At 51.6% G+C, this 18,632-nt stretch overlaps 1 long non-coding RNA gene across 2 annotated transcripts in view; it reads left to right on the forward strand.

Annotated features, from left to right (window-relative positions):
- Positions 1-10,353, forward strand: part of LOC309817872 — an 84,992-nt gene extending 74,639 nt beyond the window's left edge. For both annotated transcript variants that reach the window (XR_014296279.1, XR_014296280.1), the window contains exons 3-4: positions 6,479-6,564; positions 10,205-10,353. This is a non-coding gene — a long non-coding RNA (uncharacterized lncRNA). The remainder of the gene's footprint in view (positions 1-6,478; positions 6,565-10,204) is intronic.
- The last annotated feature ends 8,279 nt before the right edge of the window (positions 10,354-18,632 follow it).

An 18,632-nucleotide genomic window follows, 5' to 3' on the forward strand; every position in this document is an offset into this window, starting at 1 on the left:
CCTGATGGTCCCCCTTAGAGTCCTAAGGAGGCCAGTGGTGGTTCTTCCTCTGTCCACATCTGGTAGGGTCTGGAGCCTGACAGCCATTTCATCACAGAAGACGGCATCTCTCACCACGCTTTTAAAGATGTGAGACCCATTCTTTAGGGGACTTCAAAAAGGAGGGTAACGGTTTGCAATGTAATTGGAGAAGTGGGGCCAGACTGTACTCTTAGACTAAGGAAGCCACTGTAACTCTTACCCCCCTCACCTAAGGGGGGAAGTCCTTTCTCCCTGGATCACCCTGCCCCTGTGACTACCACAGTTCTGTTGCTTGTGCCCATTCACCCATGACCCTCGCTGTGGGTTTCACTCCGACAGCTTAGCAGCTAATGAAAGGAGATTGCTGATGCCAACAGCCATGCACAGCATCAGATAACCACTGACAATGTCAGCTCACGTTTGTTGAGTGCCTTCCACGTAAGTAAGAGTACTCACCAATATCCATGCACTATCTCATTTAATTCCCACTGCAACCCTCTAAAGTAAGCAGTATTATTATCCCTGATTCACAGCTGCTAAATCGTTGCTCGGGGCTTCACAGCCATTATGCAGACGATCTGAGCTTTGAAATCAGGCAGATTGGCTCCAGAGCGTCTGTCTCCTTTGGTTAGCAAGAAACACTCCGTTTTATTACCTGGAACCCATCTGCTGCCAGTGCGGGTTTGAGGACGAATGTTTAAAGGGAAAATGAGGAAGGAGAAGAGGAGGTAGTCTCATAGGTGGCCTGCTTGGCACTTGTTACAGATGTTCAGACTGGACCAAAGGCATTTAAATGGACTCTGGGTCTTGGGGCCAACAGCAGATGAGAGCCGGCAATTCCCTATTGAATATAGAAGGGATCAATCAATAATACAGGTCCTGAAGAACGCCACTGAGTATCGAACACCAAGGGAGATGGAAAGCATCAGACAAGGGCTCGTGCTTTCCTTTTTGGGTTGCCAGAGAAAATACAGGGCGCCCAGTTAAATTTGAATTTCAGATAAATAGCAAATAAATTTTTAGCGTGTCCCAATATTACATGGAATACACCTAGACTAAAAAAATTTTGTTGTTGTTTATTTAAAATTCAGATTTAACTGGGAGTCCTGTATTTTTATTCGCTAAATCTGACAACCCAATTTCTTTGAGGAGACAGCTCACAACCCAGGCAGTGTGTTAATAAGGACAGAGTGAGAAGTACAGATAGTGAGGCCTTTGGAGAAGGGAGAGTTCTGGATTTAAACCCAAGGAGGTAACTCAAGCTCCTGGGTAACAGACTCAGTGGAAGGGGGCTTGTGATGGGAAGACTTCCTGGCAGAGCTGGTTCCTAAGGATAGATGGGAAGGATCCAGAAGGGGAGAGAGGGAGGAAGGCTCGAGGCACGCAGGGTGGTGGTGAGCAGACAGTGAAACAAATAGGAGAGACTTCATGCTGGAAAGGACCAGAGGTGGAAGATCAGTCTGTGGACGGTCTTGAGTACCTTGGTAGGGATTTTGGACCATGTGCTTTGGACAAGGATGGGTAACCAATCAAAGCAGTATTTTAGGATGGTTAATGTGGTCATGGCATGTAAGATTGGTGGGAATGGTCCATGCGGTGGGGAGCTAAGCATGAGGTGGTGAGGGTCTGTGGGAAAGGAAAGATGACCAGAAGGACATTCCAAAGCAATGGCCTCGTCTTTTAGGTAGGATATACAGGTGACCATCAAGAGGATAGGTGGCCGGCCTTCCCTGGTGGCGCAGTGGTTGAGAGTCCGCCTGCCGATGCAGGGGACACAGGTTCGTGCCCCGGTCCGGGAAGATCCCACATGCCATGGAGCGGCTGGGCCCGTGAGCCATGGCCGCTGAGCCTGCGCGTCCGGAGCCTGTGCTCCGCAACGGGAGAGGCCACAACAGGGAGAGGCCCGCGTACCGCAAAAAAAGAAAAAAAAAAAAAAAAAAAAAAGAGAATAGGTGGCCTAAAGTGGCTGTCTCCTATCAAGTGGGGGATCTGGGCCTTGCTGGGTGAAGAAGAGGAGAAGGAAGCCTTGGGGCAGAGTCGCAGAAGGAAGATTTTCATGTTAGAGGCACCATCAGCAGTTTGTCACCAGAGAAAGACAGATGGAGGCAGAGTGAGTGTCACATCTAGTTCTATTCTTCCTGCTCTCTGCAACCCGCCCCCGGTGCTTATTAGGTCTGTATAGATTTCCATAGAAAGGCAGATCCTGCTTTAACCTCAGATAATTTGTGTTAGGGATGCAATTTCAGCTTGTGTTGTTTTGCTTTCCTTGGAGCCAGTCTTTTAGCCCATGCATTCCACTGTCAAAAGTGCCACCCACTTGGCACGTGACCCTCCTTCTCTGGGTCCTCCCACAGCTGGCACAACCCCTGTTTCTTGTAAGAGGTTTTGAGGTGCTCTAAAGAAGAGTACTTCAGCAACATGTAAGATTGCCAATCCCCAAAAGTCCGCCCCGCTGTGCTAGGTTTTCCCAGAAGAGCTACCTGGGCAAGAAGAGAGAGGTCCAGACATGTTGGAAATGGAAACTGTTCCAGCCCTTTCCTGGGACTGGGTGGGACAGGACAGACCCACGGGAACAGGGCAGGGAGGGGCTGGGCCCTGGGTACCCCCGTTCTCTCTGATCTTCTACCTGACTTGGGGTGATTGAGGGATGGTCTTACAACAAGAGTGACTTTTTCCAAAATGGTCTGGAGGAAGGGGGTGGCCCCGGTGGGCCAGTGTAAAATGAGGAGGGAGAACAGTAAACGCACCCCCCATCACTGATCACGGGGAGTGATCAGTACTCAGTGACAGCAAGGTGTTCAGACCCTGTCTCAAACACTGCATTTCTTGCCTCCTGCCCCTGGTCATGGATCAGATGATGGTACCTTGTCCTCTTGCTGGGCAGGGCAAGGGGGGGGGGCCTCAGTTTCTTCCCCAGGGACCTGACCAAGGTCAGGGTATACTTGGGGTTGGTTTCTTGCAGGAGCAATGGCCAGCTCGCTCACACCAGGATAGCTTGACTTTGGAATCAAGGTGATTTGAACTTCAGTGGTGAGATGGGGCAGGAGGGAGGCGTAGTCAGACTGCCCGTTCTCTACACGGCCACCAGCCACTCTCCCGTGGGGGAGACTCACAGACCCACCCCACCCTCTACCCCATGGCCCAAGGGCTAAACCTGGTGCTGTCCACCAGGGGTCCGACACCAGCCTCACGGAGCTGTGGCCTTTCCCTCTTCTTTGCGTGGCCCTGGCCTGTGCATGGACTGTGCACCCTTTCCCTGAATGCCCTTCCTCCATTTGCTTCTCTGCCTGGCGAATTCCTCCTCATCTGACAAAACTGGCTCTAAAGTCACCTCCTCCGTGAAGCCTGCTGCTTTCCTCCTCTACACCTTCTTCTTAGGGCTCTCTTCTGTCTCTTTGCTGGAACTTATAAAACCTGTTGCAGTGGAAGCTTTGTGCCCCTGGGCCCCTGTGGGGATCCAAAGGTGGCCAGCCTGGGTTCACTGAATGTTTGGGGTCCGGCCTGGCTGGATTTTCAGGGCCCTTGGGAGGCAGAGCCTAGCAGCCAGGGACCTGAGCTCCCTGTCAGCTCTCAGTGGCCTCCCCAGGGCTGGGCTGCTGACCAAACAGAAGGTGCCCAGGTCAGTGCCCATGCCCACCACCTGTGGCCTTGCCTCTGCCTCACGCCTGCCACCCCTGGCTCAGCTCAGAGGCACTGGAGTCTTCCGTTCGCCTCCAGGCTCCTCTGCTGACCACTCCCTGGCCCAGCGTTGGCCTTTCTTGCTGAGTCAGCCCATCCGCTAATTGCCACCAGCTGGGCCAGGCTGCCTTCCCGAGATGCAGCGGGCTGCCCGCTCTTGGAGGCTGACTTTGGGTGGCTCATTCACCAGGCAGTGGGCACTGCTTCTTCCAGTGGATGCTGGGGGAGACATGCCAGCCAGTCCTGGGGTGGGGGTGGGGAGTGGGGAGGAAGGCCCAGGAGAATGCAAGGAGATGGGGGATGGACCTGTGGAGGACCAAGGGGCCCCTCTCTACTGCCCATAGCCTTTCTTTAGAGCAGCGGTTCTCACTGCCCCAGCCCCCAGCCCCGGGGCATTTGGCAATGTCTGGAGGTAGTTTTGGTTGTCACAGCTGGCAGGGGGATGCTACTGGCATTCACTGTGTAGAAGTTGGAGATACTGCTAAACGTCTTGCAATGCACAGAACAGTCCCTACAACAAAGGATTATCTTGGCCAAAGTGTCAACAGTGCCAGCGTGGAGAAAGCAGAGAGAAGCGGCCGGGGCAGCTGGCGTGGGGAGACTCGTGTTTGAGAGGGGGCCTCACGTGGGCATCCACGTGTCCAGGGATGGCTTGCTCTCAGGGCGCATCTGCAGCCTCCTCTGCCTTTGGATCGTCGCGTGGAGCCACAGTTCTCCCTGCAGGACCGGTCCTGTTCCTCAGGGTCCACCCCCACCCGCGCCTCCATAATTGGGGCTGGGGGTAATTTCTACAGCCAGTGGGTATAAATGCTGAGAAAACCTCTTACCTTCTTTTGTTCCATGTCAGCGCATGGTTTCAGATGGGCAAGGAAGCAAGGGATTCCTTACCGTTTTTCAATAAATGCTATATGTAAAGGAATCCTTTATTCTTTTATCTCTATATAATAATAGTAGTCAATACCGTGAATCAAGTACTTACTTTGTACCAGGAACTTTCACATATGATGATATGATATCATTGTCACAATAGCCCTACGAGATGGGTAATATTATTACTCTTTGAAAAAAAAAAAAACCCAGCTGAAGTCCAGATGGGTTACTTAATTTGTCCAAGTTAAAGAGGTAGAAAGAGGGGGTTCTGAGACTGGGACCAAGTCTTTGCCCCCAAATCTGTAATTAGAACACCCCCGAAAATTTCTCCTACGGGGTGTCGGTGTCACAGAGGACCCTTTTAAGTGAAAAGGACCCCGGGGGCTCTTGTGTCTGTCTGAACTGTGTGGGTGTGTACAGGTAGGGGTGGGTGGGAGAGACTCTTTGGGCAGGTAACCACGGAGAAGGGGGCCCCTAGGAAAGAAGAGGCTAGTAGAGGACATGGCTGTTTCTTGTGAGGGGATGACTAATGACCTTCCCGGGGAAGGGTTCTCTTTTTCCTCCCAGGCCCATGTCCTAACCCTGGGGAAGCCGGCTCACGCTATCTAGCCCTGGGGTTGATTAAACTGACTGAAAGGAGAGACCAGAGCATCACCCACCACCCAGATAGCAGCCATCCGGCCTCGTCTGTCCAGGCGTCCAGGCGTCCATCCGGGGAGCTCTGGCTGGGCTGCTGGCTGCTGCCTTGGAGCTTGGAGGCGGCAGGAGACAGGCAGTAAACAGGAAATGGTTGAGTAAGAGCAGGAGAAACATGCGGGCGCTGGAACCGGGCAGGAAATAGCCGAGCGGCTGAATGGACTCCAGAGAATGCCCTGCCCTCTTCCCCAGGGCGCTGGCAAAGGCGCTGTCCACCCACTCCTCCCTGGCCAGCACTTCAAGGTGCCCAGTCTGCCAGACCTCCACCACCCTCCTCAGATCTGCAGGGGTTGGGGAGGCGGTGCTGGGGGGAAAGGGGCCCGAGGGACCAGGGGGTCCAGCCAGGACCAATGGGGCAAGGAGGAGGGAGCTGCTTCCTCCTGGGGCTGCCAACGAGGAGACCCATGTCCAGTGGCCCAGGTGTGAGAGGCGCAGGAGGTGGGCAGGCTCTCCGAGAACCAGAGGCTGCGTTCCTCTTTGCAAACAGGGTCCTTTGCATTGACTGGGGCTCTCGTGAATGTTACGTCCCATCCTGAGTAGAGCGCACAGCCAGGTGTGTGGCCTGAGGTCGGGGAGGAAGGCTGAATGCACTGGGGTTCCCTCCCTCTGAACCTCAGTGTCCCTCATCTTCAGACAGTTTTCTGTGCTCTGCCCTGGAATAAAGTCAGTGGTGCTTCTTGACCCCTTCTTTCAGGGGGACCCAACCTATGGGCAAACAGCACTCTGCCTCACGGGGTCCCCTTGCAAGTGAGCTTCCTTTCGCATAGCAGACGGTCTAGTTGCTCTGGCCTTGAAGCTGACACATCTCTGTCCAAGGACTCCAAGGCATCCAGGTCTGAACTCCCACCCAGGCCTCATTAGGTAGGGATTTCCACAGTGCTGGTCACCTGAGTGGTACACAGGGACACTGAGGCAGCAGTAGTCTGTCCCCATTGCTGGCTTGTTCCCCAGCATGTGGCTTCTGGGAGCAGCAGTGCTGTAGTGGGGAGCTGATGGCCTTGACCTCTGCCCAAAGTGGGTGGTTACCGGTGGGAGAAGAAGCTGTGCTCACATGTTTTCTTGACAGCAGTGTGACATCAAGGGTGTCTCAATTCCCAAATAATGATGACAACCCAACTTTATTGGGTATTTGTTCTATTTATCATAATAAGTATATATTTAAGTATGCACCTATGTTTATTTATATATATATTGACTCATTTAATCCCTACAGCAACCCAAAGAAGAGGCACTTTGATTGTTCCCATTTTACAGATGAGGAAACTGAGGCACAGAGAAGGGAAGTAACTTGCCCTAGAGGTAAGGCAGCAGTGGGTTTGGGTACTCTGAATTCAGATCTGGGCAGTTGACTCCAGTCCACACTCCAGCCACTGAGCTGAATTGCTTACATGGGAACCTTTTGAGGAGGTCACACTTGTTCCCCTGGATATTCCTAATGAGATCCCAAATCTTTAGGGGAAATTCCTTTTCTCTCAGGAGCCAGAATTTCTGAACATCCTTCCCTACTAGCTGAGGCTTCCGAGGCCTCTGACAAGAACACCGGGGGGAGGAGAAGAAAGTGATGGACACCTGATCACATCTCTAGGCTGGGCTGTGAGCTTGGTGTCTTCCCATTGTCACTGACATGGGGCCCTGAGGAACGTGCCACTGATTCTGTTCATTCAAGAGCCATGTGTTGGCACCAACGTTGTTCCAGGTGCTGGGCTGGGCACCAGGAGGAGCCTGCTAAAATAGACATATTATGTGCTCCGGAGAGTTGGTGGCAGACGAAGAGACCGTCACTTACATGTCTACAGATTGAATATGGGATAGAGGGAGGCTTGGGGGCTGGAGCATGGAAACAATGTGTTGGGCACTCAGCCAGCCCCAGAAGTCAGGGAAGGTGTCCTGAAGGTGAGCATACCTTAGCTGAGCCTTGAAGGATGATCCAAGTTAACCAGGAGAAGAAAAAGGGGTGGGGTGGGGGCAGAGGCAGGGCCTTCCAGGCAGAGGCCACAGTGCAGGCAAAGACTCGGAGGTCTGACGTTGCTGGGTAAAAGCAGAGAACATAAGAATGTCATTCCTACAGGCAGGGAGATAGGAGATGAGCCGGTGGGGATTGCATCACAAGGGCCGGCAAGGCCACATCAGGGCCTTGGAGCTTTGTCCAGCCTCTGCCTCCTGGCCTGAAAGACCACAGGAAAGAGGAGGGCCTTGCAGGAACACAGTGCAACTAGGTGGACTCACATTCCCTGATTTTAAGAATCACTATCAAACTAGAGTAATCAAGATAGGAGAATTGATGAAAGGATGGACAGTTATAACAGTGGAGCACAATAGAGAGTGCAGAAATATACTCACACAGGCATAGTCAGTTAATTTTTGACAAAGTGCAAAGGGAATTCAATGGAGAATGGACATTCGTATGCAAGAAGAAGAAAAAAAAGAACCTTGGCCTATAACACAAAATAAATCATAGGCCTAAATGTAAAACATAAAAGTGTAAAAGACAGAAACACGAGCAAAAGTATAAAAGGAAAAAAACCTGAAAGTGTAAAAGAAGAAAACATGGGAGAAAATCTTTGTGCTTTAGGTTAGGCAATGATTTCTTCTACATGACACCAAAAGCACAATAAATCCATGGAAGGAAAAGCCAACAAATTGAGCTTCTCGAAATTAAAAAGTTCTTTTTTTCAAAAGACACTGTTAAGAAAACGAAAAGGTAAGGCACAGACCGGGAGAAGATGTTTGTAAAACCTATATCTAACAGAGGACTTGTATCTAGAATATACAAAAAAACTCGATGACAAGAAAACAGTCCAGTTTTTTAAATGGGCAAATACTTGAACACACGCACCACTACAGAAGAAGCATGGATGGCAAATAAACACATGAAAAGACGTTTAGCATCATTAATCATTAAATTAAAATCATAATGAGAAACCACTACATACCTTTTAGAATAGCTAAAATAAAAATACACTAAAAACAAAAAACTGACAATGCCCAGGACTGGGGAGGATGTGAAGCAACTGGAACTCATTAATTGCTGGTGGGGATGCAAAATGGTGCAGCTCACTTTGGACAACGTTTGGCAGTTTGGTGTAAAGTTAACCATACCCTTATGACCCAGCAATCCCACACTTGGGTATTTACCAAGAGAAATGAAAACTTATGTCCATATAAAAACCTGCATGCAAAAGTTTATAATAGTATTATTCATAATGGCTCAAAACTGGGAACAGGCCGATATCCTTGGATTGCTGAATGGCTAGACACACTGTTATGCCCCATATAGAGGACACTAGTGACTCAGCGATGGAAATGAACTATTGGTACATGTACTAACACAGCTAAATCTCAAGTGCTCTGGGCTAAGTGAAAGAAGGCAGACCCTGGGGGCTACATACTGTATGATTCCGTTTATACGAAAGGCAAAACCACAGGGATGAAAAAACTGAAGAGTGGTTTTCAGGGGCTGGGGCTGGGGGCAGGGGTTGACGACAAAGAACACTGGAGAATTTTGGTGCGGGGGTGATGGAACTGTTCTGTATCTTCATTGTGGTGGTGGTTACATGTTGAAACTCATAGAACTATAATTTTCTTAATTTTTATTTTATATTGGAGTATAGTTGATTAACAATGCTGTGTTAGTTTCAGGTATACAGCAAAGTGATTCAGGTATACATATACATGTATCTATTCTTTTTCAAGTTCTTTTCCCACTTAGGTTATTACAGAGTATTGAGCAGAGTTTTCTAAATATATTGGTGTGTACAACATGTCAATCCTAAACTCCCAGTCTATCCCTCCCCACCACCCTTCTCCCTGGTAACCATAAGTTCGGATAGAACTATATATATATATATATATATATATATATATATATTTGTGTCTGTGTGTGTGTGTGTGTGTGTGTGTGTGTGTGTGGTACGCAGGCCTCTCACTGTTGTGGCCTCTCCCGTCGCGGAACACAGGCTCCGGACACGCAGGCTCAGCAGCCATGGCTCACGGGCCCAGCCGCTCCGCGGCATGTGGTATCTTCCCGGACCGGGGCACGAACCCACGTCCCCTGCATCGGCAGGCGGACTCTCAACCACTGCGCCACCAGGGGAGCCCAGAACTGTATTTTTAAATGGATGAACTGTACTGCTTGTAAATTATATTGAAATAAACTGAAGAGTTGGGGAGACCCACCTTGGGTCTGGCTCCTATTGCCCTTCAGTCTCCTCTGACCCCGTCCCGTCCCACAGGGCCCCAGCAGGCTCTGCCAGAAATCTTGCTCCTTGTGTTCTGAGGGCCAGAAAAGGAACTGTTAGGGAGCCCCTGCTTTGGCACATTGTGACCCTTCTTTTTATTAAACGCAAGTATCCCTGGGAGGATGAATAGGTTAAGATGAGGGAGGCTGTAGCAGAAGGGGGGGGGGAATGGGAGGGTGGGAGGAGAGAAGAGTGGAGGTGGGAGATAGCCTTTAGTGTCGTTGGTGGCACTGGGCTGTACCCGTGCATTGTGGGCATGTTGGTCGGGGCTTAGGAGCCACATGGAAGGCAGAGCCCCTGCCTCCCCCCATCATCGCCTTTGCCTTTGTATACAAAGTCCCCCCTCCCCACCTGACAACCACAGTCCCACCTCCTGGGCTTCCTCCCCCACTTCCTTCTCTGCTTCCTAGTTATCCAGTTCCAAGTACAAATTGCCCAGACAGGTTTGGGGGATTCTTTCTTTATGGCAACTACACACTAAAAGCCTCAGCATCTTCTCTCGGGATATTTCCACTCCTCTGGGGCCTTAGGCATGTCTGTCCTGTTGGAAGTTTCCTAGCCAGGGAGGAAAGCGGAAGGCCCTGAGCAGGTACCAAGGCCCCAGGCTTCAGGGATCTCGTGTTGCAAATTATGGGGTAGGAAGGTTGGTTAGGGCATCTGTTTATCCCCTACAGCTGACACTTGCATTTTTTTTTCTACAGCATTTTCTTCAAACGTGCCATTTACCTGCCCAACACAGGACCTTTGCACATGACAAACTTTCTCTCTGAGGCTCGTCACCTTCTGAAGTTCAATGTAACCACCATTTACTGTGTCTTACTGCGTGCCTGGTGCTGAGAACGCAAAAATAAATAAGACGATAAATAAGGCTCCTTATGTGATAGACAACTTTGGCCCAAGGAGAATGGTGGTCATAGTGGTAACAATAGTAACAACAAGAGAAGCATGATGGCAGGACCGTTTAAGCAGCACTTATTATGCGCTGGGCGTTTATGAACACAAGGTCATTAAAAACTCAGTAGAACAACAGTTCTACAAGGTTGTTGCTATTATTACTCCCATTTTATGAGAGGAAGCTGAGGCTCAGAGAAGTGAAGTCACTTGCTGAGCTGGTGTGCAGCGGAATTGGAACTTGAACCCAGGTCTCTGGGTCTCCAATGCCATATTTACAGCCACAGCGTTATCCTACTATGCCCAGAAAGGTCCCCCTCTGCCCCACGTGAAGGAAAGCCACTATCTGATTCCAACTCCAATTCGGTGGGTCCTCAGTTTGATCTGCATAGACGGAGTGAGAAACAAAGATAACGTTGGTCTATCCCATAGGATGCAGGATGCGGGGTGCAGCCAGAGGTGCCAGCCCAAGACTGTGGGCAAAGGAGGGCTGGGCCAGGATGCTGCCCACACTGGCCAGCCTGCCCCCACCTTCCCCCCAGGACCCTTCCCGTTCACTGCATCCACAGGGAACATTTTTCTAAGGTGTGACATACAGGACTGACTGCTCGGGGGTGACCAGAGTCCTCAGGAAGATACTCCGAGGACGAGCCTCCTTGACTCGGTGCTCTTGCACTTCATTTTTTGGATAGAGGTAAGGTGTGTACTTGACGTTGAGCTCACGGCAGACCGATAAGTCATGCTCAGGCTCCCGAAGTCCTGGTTGGGCTCTGCTGTCTAGTAAACCGAAGATGATCACTCATGAATAATGCGGGTGTGATATTGTGTAACATGAGGGTTGATGGGCTGAGGGGTGACTCACTCCTCAAGGCCTCAAATCAGACCAGTGTTATTTCCTTTGGCTTCCACTGGCCCTCACCCAGCCTCTCTTAAACACCTGCCTCAGTCGCTGAATCAGGGATGTGGGCTCTGGTTGGTGGTGGAGAGCTGTGACCTTACTGCAGGCCAGAGACCAGTTACAGAAAGAGGAGGAGATGAGACGATGTTACTGGAGCATAGCTTTCCCGAAGGGCTGGCGGGTCTACGTGGGAGGAGGTGGCCTGGTCCAGGTGACAGGGCAGAGATTCTGAGCCCCCAGAGAGCAGGGGTGCAGTGTTTTGGCTGAAGCCATGAAAGTTCAGAGGGAAAAACAGAAACTACGATTCTTGAGCATGATTGGATTTTTTCTCTCCCTCTCTACCCCTCCTCTCATGAGTTGGATGGAGGAGAAGCAAAACTGGGACAGGATAAAGGCAGCCTTTGGAAAAGTCAGGGCTTGCTGCCCGCATCGCAGCTGCCTGAAAAATGCCTCCAAGCAAGACCTGAGCAGGTGGAGCCTGGGGCAGCCTATGTGGGGCTTCCCATGGCCCAGGGGCATGCTGATACCCCAGAAGAGCAGAGCAGGGGGTCCCTCCTCATGGGGAAGTTCCCCGAGGGCAGGGTGGAGTCTTCCCTCCCTCCCTCCCTTCTTTCCTTCCTCACACCCTCAGCATATCCTGAGCTTTGGAAAGGCTAAGCAAATGCTCACTGAACAGAAAAAGCCCCGAAGAGGCTATGGAGGAAGATGCTTGGGAGGGTGACTCTGGGGCCGTCACCAGGGACCCGAGATGCCAGCGAAATCAAGCGGGGAGTTCAAGACTTAAGAGGGACATCTGACAAACTGGGCAGGTCCAGGTGGGAGGCGCCAGGCCACACACAGTCAATGCTCCCGTTTTGGTTCGGGACGGCGCCTGGCTTTAACCCAAGATACATGACAGTTATCCAAATGATCCAGATTACATGAACACACTGTACAAAGACTGACCCCTCCTGAGACACCGAAAATTATGACTTGAATTGCACCATGTTAACCCCGGACGGCTTCGGGGGAACACACCTATTGTACGGAGTCTATTGTTTGCACGTGAAATGTGCGAATGGCAGGTTATTCAACTCCTGGGTCTTGAGGGACATCATAAAGATTAGGGGTGAGAACCACGCCCTGGTCTTTGTTTTGTTCCCCCTCTCCTGTGACTCCAGAAGTCCCAGGCCTAGGACAGTGTGCTCTGCAGAGACTTGTGGATGTCTTGGGCTGCAGAAACGGGAGTCCTGCTGCGTGCGTACGGCTCGCTCGGCCTGGGCTGGGCAGTTTACCGCCCTAGCACCAGGAAGCTAAAATGATGACTGGATGGCCTTGTCTGCTTTGTGGCACCAGCTCTGGTATCACAAAATGTGGCACTGGAAGGAGCTTAGAGACCCTAGTCCAACCCACTCCCAGGAGTTCCTTCTGGAAAATTCCAAAGGCTGCTCTGTGGGGTCCTGGGCCATGGGCAGTCTTTTCATTCTCGCCCCACATCCTGCCTGCCTCATCTGTGCCTACTACCAGTCCCTGTGTAGTTTGCTCCAAACCTTTCCTGTCTCCCTCTTTCTAGGGAGAGAGAAGTTTCCCCTCGCATGTTCTACTGACGCTCTGCAGCTCAGGACGCCATGATGAGCGCTTTCGGCAGCAAGGCCCCCAGGAGGAGAGCCTGTCTCTCTTGCCTGGTGGAGCAGGGTAAACAAAGTCAGGGTCTGAGCCCGTGTAGCCCTGCAAAGAAGCTAGCGGTGAGGGTGAAGGGGGCGGTGGGCCAGATACAGCAGCCCTACCTCCTTCAGTCTTCTCTTTGGGTTTCACGTGCTCTGAAGCTCGGTCACAACGTCCGGATCCCTTGGCATGGTGAGCACAACCTTGCCCCTGCCGTCCGGGCTCATCTCCCCACAATTCCCTCCTCCACATTCTCTGCGCCGGCCACACTGATCTGCTTCACACCAGGCCATGTGGTGGCTTGGGGCGCCTCCATGCCTTTGCACCTGCTGTTCCCTCTGTCTGGAATATGCTTGTTTCTCTGATAAGCTCCCACTCATCTTTCAGACTCAGATCAGATCCTCCCCCCCGCTGCAGCCTTCCCTGGATCCCCCCCCACAGAGAGAGTTAGGTGAGCTCGGCGCGAGTGGCCAGCCTCTTTATGAAAGAGAGGGCCGATCTACTCACACTGTAATTAGTGGCTGGCCCTGCTGTCTAATCCCCCTGCTCCAGAGTGGCCCTGTCAGGAGCTCCCGCTGCATCTGGCACAGAGCAGGCACTCCATAAAGGCCACGTGAGTGAATGAATGAACGAATGAGAAAAAGAAACAGAGATGTATCCTTTAAGGGGAAACCTGCCTCCGAGAACCTGATTCAGGATATCCTCTCCAGAGATGGCTTTTGGGAGCTGCTTCTCCTCCTCCTGTCCTCAGGGCTAAATAAGGAGTTCCTCGACATGGGTGCCACATGCCCAGCCTCCCGAAGCTTTCTTCATTGCCGTTCGCCTGTGGCTTTTCTAGTTAGTGCATTGCGGGACTTGCACATTTGGTGGTGACTTAAAACCTGAGAAAGCATGGGACTCAGATCTGGACTAAGTCAGAGGAAGGGCCTGACACTCTCCAGGGAGATTTGCGAGAGTCTGCTGGAGGGGTGGCGCAGCACGAACAGACAGGAAGGAAAGGTTCCGGGCTTTGGGGATGATTCCTTTGGGGGGCAGGAAATAATGACAGTTTATTGAGTTGAGGTTGGGTGGGAGGGGGCTGGGGGGGAGAGTGAGTGACCGCATGTGCCGCTGGGTGTGGGAAGGAAAGGCGTGGGCGAGGTTCCACTGAGAGGGTAGGACGGAGCCGGAGTGTGGTGACTCAGTGGCCCCGCTGGTAGAGCAGCTGAGCAGTAAGTGCCTGCAAAGCTTCCGCAGTGAGAGCTGGAGAAAGGGAGTGAATCAGGGAAGCACGGGGGCCAGGGCCGCATCGGAGGGGCAGAATCAGTGGGGCCCATGAGCCCCTCCACTTGGAATGGCTAACTCAGGCCCAGAGGCTGTTCAGGACCCAGGTTAGGACACCCAGAAAAGACTGAGGAAGCAGGAAACAGATATCAGGACTTGGACCACGTCGGGAATGGTTCCGTGCACTCCCCTTTTCTTTACAGCAGGGCCTTCAGAGGACATGAGAGAACTGGGGCCCAGGCTAGTCCCTGCAAAATCTGGCCCCAAGCTGCTGAAGAGTGCCAGCAGCCTGTTTCCTCACCTGCCTCTGTCCCCTGGCAGTTGACATACTAACAGCCCACAGCACCCCAGGAGGGGGTGAACGGGGATCCGTTTGTTTTTCCAGGGTTTGACCTCTGGGTAAAACTCTTCCCCCAAAATGTGCCGGTTTAAGTGAAATCGATAAATCAGCCCCTTTGAAATGCAGAAGCAGCTTGGGGAAGCCCCCTTTGATATGCAGCTTGGAAACGGGGCACTTAAAACCTGGGTTAATTCTCCCGCTTTATTGGAGGCAGAGAAAGGGAAGAGGAGGAAACCCAGGGCCAGTCATTAAGTCTGGGCACTTGAAAAGCCTGGGACAGGGGCCGGGCGGCGCAAAAGGATCATGAAGGCACAGCGGCCCTGGGAAAAGCATCCCGGGCCCTGACGAACTCTAATCCCGGTTCCCACCCAGACAGATGAGACGCTGAGGGCGCTGGGGGGGAGGGGCGGGCAGGACCGGGAGAGGCTCCAGAGGATGGGGAGGCGGTTGCTATGGAGACAGAGCAGGGGCTCCAGGAAGGAGAAAGCCAAGGGCCAACTTGGCAATTTCCTGAAAGGAGCTGAGAATTCAAGTGAGTGTGTGTCCCATTCACTAGGCGGCTCCTGCTTTCAGGGGCTCGGGGTCTGCGGCCCCTCACTGGGAGCCAAGGGGCACGGCTGTCCTGTTCTCCCCCGGGGCCGTAGTCTGGGCCCTTCATTGGAAACATCTGCTCCTCGAGGAACTCCTTCGCACGGGGCAGAGGGCCGCAGAGGAATAATGCCTGAGGGCTATTTTCAGCCGCGACTTCACCCATCCTATTCCCAAAAGGGAAGCAAGGCTGGGTGTGGAGACACAAGAGGCCCCAAGGCCACTTGACGCTGGTGGGGTGACCTTGCATCCTGGATTTCAGGATGGTTCCCACTGTTAGCCCTACAAATGACAAGTCCAAGTCTTGTCAGGCAGAATGCTCCAGTTCCGGGCCCGGGACAAGCAGCCCCAGTAACTGTACTCTGTCCTGAATTCCCTTGAGCTTCTGAACCTTGTAGCCGCTACAGCTGATGGCCAGTCCTGTCTACTCCAGACAGCCGCGTGGCCTGCCGGTGGGCTAGGGATGGGGATGAGCTGGGTGACAATTTGGTTGAGGCCTGTCCACCCTGCTCTGCTGGGTCTGTGTTCTGTTTTGTTTTGCTTTTGAGGGGGAGGCAGGTTGGGCGGAGGATGGGAGCTGAGAGAGTAGAAACTCGAGCCTCTATAGCTTGGTGCACCCATCCCGACAGGCGAGGGCTGGAGGACGGCTCACAAGCTCTTGCCACCTGCCATCCCTGCTCTGACCTTGCTTGGGGTGCTGAGTTCTGGGGAGCACATTAGGTGCAGCTGAACTGGGCTTTTGGCCCGCACAGGTCCTGGGTCAGGGTTCACATACACAGACCCTCAGGGTAAGCTTAGCCGCCAGCCACAGGAAACTTTCCTGGGCCCCCAACACATCTGCTTCCTCACCCCTCCTCTTGGGAATCTGTTTGGAGGATTCACCTCCACCTTGGGCCTCCCGCTCAGACACCAGCCCACCTTTGGGTGAGCAGGGCCTCAGGGGTCTGCCTGCGCCTCCCCAAGCCTTTTCCTGTGTCAGGACCACATGCTTATGATTGCATGGCTCAGTAGTCCCAGACAAGGAGTCAACTAAACAAATTGCAGAAATAACTCCCTTCAGCTCATTTAACTCAGGGCAAGCTGAGAGCCCCCGGAAGGCAAGGGCAAAGCAGTGATTCTTTGGGAGAGGTGAGAGAAGGGGGACAGAGGACCCCCAGCAGGCCCAACACCCCACAGAGCTGCTGCTACCTCTAGTCCCTAACCTGTCCTTGGGGTGGCCAGGAGGAGGGAGGCTGCCCTGTACCTGCTGTATCACACCTCTCTAACCTCATTTAGCCTCCAGATTCATGAAATTAAATGGAGAGCACCTTGCCAGAGCTAAAGTAGCAGGATCTGTGTGACACCAGCCCAGCTCCATGGCCTTCTAGAAGCCCAGGGCAGAGGCACCATTTTGTTCTCTCTTCCTTTCTCCCTGATTTCAGGGAAGGTGGGGCTTGGGAAAGGGGGTGGGGAGTCAGGCTCACAAAATGCCTGCTTGGATGCAAAGTCGAGCGGGAGATGAAGAAGTGCAGGCAGGCCAATGGAGACACAAAAGGCCCCAGAAAAAAGATGATGGTCGGAAAAAGGGGAAGTGTATGGGTACAGGGTCCACGGAGGGGAAGGCAGCAGAGAAGAGGCAGACCACCTTGGCCCGGAGTGTCAGAACCAGTCCCGGGGCAAAGCGAGTGAAGGCCAAACTCAAGGTGTCTGAGGTGTTGCTGGGAAAAGATCTGTGATGGTAGTGGAGGAGGGGTGTGTGTGTGTGTGTGTGTGTGTGTCTTTGCGTGTGCCGCAGAACAGGAGCCTGTACACACACACACACACACACACACACACACACACACACACACACAGCTCTAGGGTAGGCCTGTGCCAGAAACTGCTACATTCCTCTTACCCCCAAAGCCAGCCCTCTTTCCAAAATGCTTTCTCATTATTTGCAGACACATTTTTCCTCACCGCGCTCGGCTCTTGTTTCTATATTTCTATATGCTTGCTGCAGTTGAAACCCTTTCTTCCCTGCTCTGTAATGAAACTGTAAAAACACCTGCATTTTATTAATGCTGCCTGGAATGGGGTGGGCTGGGCCCCTCTGCTCCCCCCTCCACACTCATCCTCCTCCCACTGCGCTCAGTGAAGCGAAGCATGTGGATTAACCCTGTGTGGCTGGGTCTCTGTCCTGGAGACACGGGTACCCATGAGGGGTGCAGAAAGTGCAGAAGATGTGGAGGTCCCCAGGATCCCTAGACAGATGGGCAGGCGTTCTGGGAGCTCCCCTGACTCCTCACTTCCCTCTCCCTAAACTTTGGCCTGTTCCTCTTATCATTGCCCATCATTTTCTCTCTTCTGAATTCGAGGACACCATTCTGCCTTGAAAGGAATCCTTGCAAAGTTCTAAGAGAAACTCCTCAGAAGGCTGGCCCTTTAAGCATCTATTCCATCCTTTAGGAGCCAGTGGGACTAAACCATTCCAGAAAAATAGCTGCTTTTGTCTTTAAAATATTTTAAATAAGGAAAGCATACGTAATATAAAAATGCCCCATAATCCTATCACCTGAGAGTTCTGCTAACATTTCTTTTAATGCAGTACATGTACATGGCTTTAAAAAAAAAAAGCATAGGAAGGTATATCACGAAACTTAAGTTTCTCTACCCTTAAACCACAGTTGCTCTTCCCAAAGGTAATGATTGCTAACAGTTTCTTCTGTAGTCTTCAGGGAAAGAATTTAGATATATGCTGACATCTTTTTTTAATTAAAAATAAGTCCAGAATTCTTGCCATATCAGCACATGGAGACCCCCTTCGTTCTTTTAATAGCTGCATGTTAATTCGTTATATGGCCGTACCATAGCTTATTTAAGCAGTTTCCCGGTGATGGGCATGGAGGCTGCTTCCAGCTTATAGTTTTACAAACATTGCTGCGATGAGGATCTTTGGACATATGCCTTGGGTGTATATGTGTGAGTATATTTTCAGGGAAATTCTTACCAGTGCAGTGCAGGGTCAAAGGACTTGTTCTTTTAACATTCTGTCTACTCTTTTTTCTAAAAAAAAGGGTTATTTCTTTTCCTGCCCTTTTTCAGTTTTTCTACCAGGCAAACTCCTAGTCATCTGTCAGAATCCAGCTCAAATTTCATCTCCTCTGTGAAGCCTTCCCAGATTGATCCAGCAACCCACTGATTCCCTCTTCCATGCTTTCTTAGCTCTCTTACCTAAGCCTGATGGTAGCTCCATTTTTTTAAACAGCTTTATTGGAGTATAATTGCTTTACAATGGTGTGTTAGTTTCTGCTTTATAACAAAGTTAATCAGCTATACATATACATATATCCCCATATCCCCTCCCTCTTGCGTCTCCCTCTCACCCTCCCTATCCCACCCCTCTAGGACCAAGGTGGACACAAAGCACCGAGCTGATCTCCCTGTGCTATGTGGCTGCTTCCCACTAGTAGCTCCGTTTTTTAAAGTGTCTATTCTCCACACAGGATTGTGATATGAGCCTACTGACATCTTTTCTCCCAGGCCA

The sequence above is a fragment of the Grampus griseus genome, assembly GCF_964374135.1.
Source record: "Grampus griseus genome assembly, chromosome: 2".
Classification (NCBI taxonomy): Eukaryota; Metazoa; Chordata; class Mammalia; order Artiodactyla; family Delphinidae; genus Grampus; species Grampus griseus.